This window comes from Etheostoma cragini, chromosome 9, assembly GCF_013103735.1.
Source record: "Etheostoma cragini isolate CJK2018 chromosome 9, CSU_Ecrag_1.0, whole genome shotgun sequence".
Classification (NCBI taxonomy): Eukaryota; Metazoa; Chordata; class Actinopteri; order Perciformes; family Percidae; genus Etheostoma; species Etheostoma cragini.
In genome coordinates, this window is record NC_048415.1 from 14265974 (window position 1) to 14271138 (window position 5165).

General features: G+C 40.4%; 1 protein-coding gene across 2 annotated transcripts in view; it reads right to left on the bottom strand.

The window, feature by feature from the left end:
* Positions 1-5165, bottom strand: part of insrb (insulin receptor b) — an 82633-nt gene that overhangs the window by 73953 nt on the left and 3515 nt on the right. The window lies entirely within an intron of this gene.

Consider the following 5165-nt stretch of genomic DNA (forward strand, 5'->3'; position numbering starts at 1 on the left):
GACTCAACCACATTTCTGTGCAGTGAGCAGATGTTTACATAAACAGTTACAGTTCTCCATCTAGGAATTGGACTCAGGACAGAGTATCAGCTAAACTCCATTTTGAAAACAAAAACAAAGAAAAAACAGCCCAAGACTAATGCAGATATTTCAGCCTCACATTATCCAGTGTTGCATATGAAGAACTAATTTGATCACTGTGTTCTCAAATAAACTGAGTAGCTTGAATCAATTCATTGTCGAGCCTGGGTTAATTTGGCAATGACAAAGTTTTTGTAATATGAATGAATACACTACCAGTCACTGGCTGGAGTTTTCCATTGCAATGGACATTGAGGCTAATGGGTTGTGCAGTATTTATAGAGAGATTCAATACACAAAACTAAAGTAAAAAATATATTTCTTATAAAAACTACATTGAAACTGATGCCGTGGATTCGAATATTAATTTCTGTTCAGTATCTATACAGTATCATTTAGGCTATTCTCATTGTTTTACTTCCAATAGCCTTACTTTACAGTGAACTTGTTTGTAGACTAAAAAGAGGTCAAATGTTGATAAAACAACTAGTTAAAAGTTATCAGACCCAGGCATACATGTAATTGTCCAGTCTTCAACATGGCTAAGCCTACACATTATGCCTTAGGCTACACTTGACATCTTGACCCTGCTCTAATAACCCCTGGCTGGGTATATTTCTTCACCCATTGGATATTCAAAAGCTTAACAACACTGTACATTAATAATTATCGTCTCTACTGAATTCAAATAATTCTTTCAGATTTTGCCATTGATTATAAAATAAAAAACAATGTTTAATACTTTGGGCAGAAGCGTCTGTCAAAAGCACACACACAAGCAAACTATGTATTTGCTTGTTGGCCGATAAAACTGAATTGTAGGAGTCAAACGGTCAGGTTATGTTGTTCATCCTTCACTTGTACTGCTGTTGGAAAAGACGTGCTGACGTTTACGGTAAGCGTGTTGTCTCTTTTCCGGTACTTCAATCTCACGGACGCTATTTTTCTGCTCCAGAAAAAAAAACACTGAACTATGCTTTTTTTTTTTTTAAATGTGGGGGCTCAGTGTCTGGAATTGGAGAGTGTTGTGCATTAAACTACACTTGCTTTGCTTTAGAGCCCACATCAACGGGGGCATAGCTAGGCATAAACATTTCACGGACGCCACTTTTCTGCTCCAGCAATAACTCTATGCTGCTTTATTAATTAAATCTGATGGCTCCCTCGCTGATCTCAATTGTTAGAACGCTGTTAGCTACTCCAACTTAGCCATTAGCAATGGATAATCCCTGTCCCTCTGCTGCTCTCTCTTGCACCGTGTGTGAAATGTTTAGCTATTTCTCTGTCTCCTTTAGTGATGACGGCACATGTAACAAATGGAGACGACGCTTAGTGAGCTTGAGGCACGACTCCGCACCATGGAATCATGTGCTTCCAAAGCTAACCAGCTGGTGCGGGCCAACATACCGCAGGTACAGTTAACAGTTGCCGGCGGACCCCGAGCCACCGGGCAGGTAGGTGACTGTCCGGAAGATGCGTAGCGCTAGCTTTAAACTGGGGAGGGCATACGGCAGCGGCCGCTCCATATCAGGAGCCTATGGCTGGCCGCCAACATCTTTGCTTTTCTAACAGTTACTTAGTAACACACCGTCCGAGAAGCCAACTGTGGTTATTGGGAGCTCTATACTGCGGAACGTGAAGTTGGCGCTGCCGTAGCCGCGGCCGTGTGTGTCCGTGGGGCCAGAGCGGGCGATATAGATGCCCATCTAAAGCTACTGGCTAAAGATAACCGTAAATACAGTAAGATCATACTTCATGTATGTGGTAATGATACACCATTACGCAAATCGGAGATCCCAAATGTTGAGTCACTCTGTGCATATGCAAAAACAATGTTGGACTCATTAGTTTTCTCTGGACTCCTGCCAAACCTGATTAGCGATGACAAAACAAAGGAGGGGCTATACTTAACAACCTAATTGGAATTAAAACTAGCACTGCAATAACAAAACAGAATAGGAAAATTAGATGTAGACTATTAAATATTAGATCTCAGTCTTCTAAAGAAGTATTAGTACATCAATCTAATATCAGATTATCAAATTCATCTATTCTATCTTGCTGAAACATGGCTGGACCATAAAGAATATGTTAGTCAAAATGAAGCCACTCCTCCCAGTCATAATACTTAATTCCTAGAGGCTCAGGTCAAGGAGGGGAGGGGGGGGGGGGGCAGCCATCTTTGATTCCAGCTTGTTAATTAATCCTAAACCTAAACTAAATTATAACTTGTTTGAAAGCCTTGTTCTTAATCTTCAACATTCATCATAGAAAACATTACTTTTTTACTTACGTTATTTACCGAGCTCCAGGACACTATTCTGAATTAGTATCTTACTTATTGTAGGTGATTTTAATATCCATGTGGATGTTGACGACGATAGCCTTGGTTTTGCTTTCAACTCACTACCAGACTCAATTGGTTTTAGAACCACACCCTCGACCTTGTGCTGACATATAGCATCAAAGTTGAAGATCTAATAGTATTTCCGTAGAATCCTTTTTATCAGACCATCCTTTAAAAACTTTTGAATTCTTATTCCCCAACTATACTAAATTAAATAAAAGATTCTACACTAGATGCTGACAGTAATATAGCTAAATTGAAGGAAGATATTCCAAGAGCATTTCATTTAATTCTGTTCCTCAATATAACAGAGGACCTTTATGTTAACTTAAGTACCTCCCAAATTGATAAATTTGGAGATGGTGCTATGACCTGCCTACGGACGACTTTAGACTCTGTTGCTCCTCTCAAAAAGAAGATGATGAAGCAAAGGAAAGGAGAACCCAAACTTGCAAAATAAAACAAATCTCATGAAAACTAGAAAGTAAATGTCGTTCCACCAAACTGGAAGAATCTCGTTTAGATTGGCTAAACAGTCTGAAAATATATAGGAAGGCCCTCAGAAATGCCAGATCAGACTACTACTCATCACTAATAGAAGAAAATAAGAACAACCCAAGGTTTCTTTTCAGCACTGTAGCCAGGCGGACCGAGAGTCACAGCTCTATTGAGCCATCTATTCCTACAGCTCTGAGTAATGACGACTTTATGAGCTTCTTTATTGATAAAATTATAACAATTAGAGATAAAATTCATCACCTTTTGCCCTCAATTTCTAATGGTTTGCCTTTAAAAGCAGTAGCACAAGAACAACAAGACCTGACATGTACTTAGACTGCCTTTATCATATAGACCTTCAACAATTAATGTCTACGGTCTCTTGAGCTAAGCCATCTACTTGTCTCTTAGACCCCCTTCCAACGAGGCTACTTAAAGCGTTACCCGTGGTTATAGGATTTAGAAAGCATCATAGCACAGAGACGGCACTGGTGAAAATTGCTAATGACCTTCTCACTGCTGCAGACAAAAGACTTGTCTCTGTACTTGTTTTACTAGATCTCAGTGCTGCATTCAACACCATTGACCATACCATCCTGTTACAGAGACTGGAACATTTAGTTGGCATTAAAAGAATCGCACTAAGCTGGTTGAAGTTATTTTTATCCGATCAATCTCAATTTGTTAATGTTGACATTAAATCCTCCAAGTATGCTAAAGTTAGCCATGGCATTCCACAAGGCTCAGTGCTTGGACTAATTCTATTCTCCTTATATATGCTTCCTCTAGGCAATCGACTATACAGCTGATCCAAAATGCTGCGGCGCGTCTGATAAGTGATGAGTTGCAGCGTTCGCCTAAGCCAGCCCACCTGCTTCTTGTCATAGTCGTCAGATTCATCTACTATATAATCTATAATATAATAAAACAAGAGAGAGGAAGAGCAGTACAGCCCGATCTGGCTCCTCTCTTTACCCTTTCTCTCTTAGTTATGCTGTAATAGTTTTAGACTGCCGGAAGACTTCCTTTGACACACTGAGCTCCTCTCTCCGTTATCTTTCCATTTGTGTGCATCCATGTCCCAGAAATGCCTGTTACTAACCTAGCTCTGGGGAGTCATTCCCCAGAGTCCTTCTGCTCTTTTTGCCCCAGCATGTTTCCTTGTATCAGGGAGGCACCAAAATCACGGTTACAGCTGTTGCCGTGGTCCTGCTACACGTCCTGCGATGCCCTGTTACATCCTGCTACGCTCTGCGGCGCAGTGTGGTCTAGACCTACAACATCTGTAAAGTGTCTCAAGATAACTCTTGTTATGAATTGATACTATAAACAAAACTGAATTTAAATTGAAGACAGCCAGAAAAAACACACACACACACACACACACACACACATTTAAACACAACACACAAAAACTAAACAACAAAAAATATATTGGCAAGTTAGGAGAAGTTGTAAGGTATACTTGGAAAGATGAGAGCAGAGGAGGAAGCACTTAATAAAAGCACCCTAACAGTTAATTTTCTTTTGCAGTACATATTGCCTTCTTGGCCACGTTCAAAACACAGCACACAGCTGGTAGAGTCTTCAGTTCATGACCACCATTGAACATGGTTCAATTCTCTTTTCTGTTTATTGGCCATGGCATAAGCACAATAAAGCCCTTTAAGGTCTCCTAGAATAAAGTATAAAGGGTTCTATAGAGAAATGGTCAGTCTGCTTTCCACTGCGATATTCCTTGCCTCTTCCTGATTCATTGTTTTTATGTATCAGGCCCCTTGTCATAAATAATGCTTCACTACTTTCCTAACGCATATCATGCAATTTGTCCAATAGATGACAAGGGGGCCACTCAGGGCACACAGGAGCCTGACACTCTGGTACACACAGTTCTCATGTATGACCAGATCCTCCAGTGACACACACACACACACACACACACACACACACAAAATAACTATTCAATTGTAATCCTGAATAAATGTGACTGGACATTTAATTCAGATCGTCAGGGTGGGGGATTCTTTAAGCTGTACAGGCTGCGGAAAGCATGTATAACACATGCATTACACACTGCCCCTTTCCATAGAGCTGTGCTTACAAGCCTGAGAGGAACAAGAAGGGGGCAAGGCTCCTAGTTGCACAACTTGTTTTTCACGTGTTAGACCAGGAGACAGCTCCTTACTTTAAAAAACTGCTAAGTATGATAAGCAGCCCAATCAAAATCAACTAACAACAG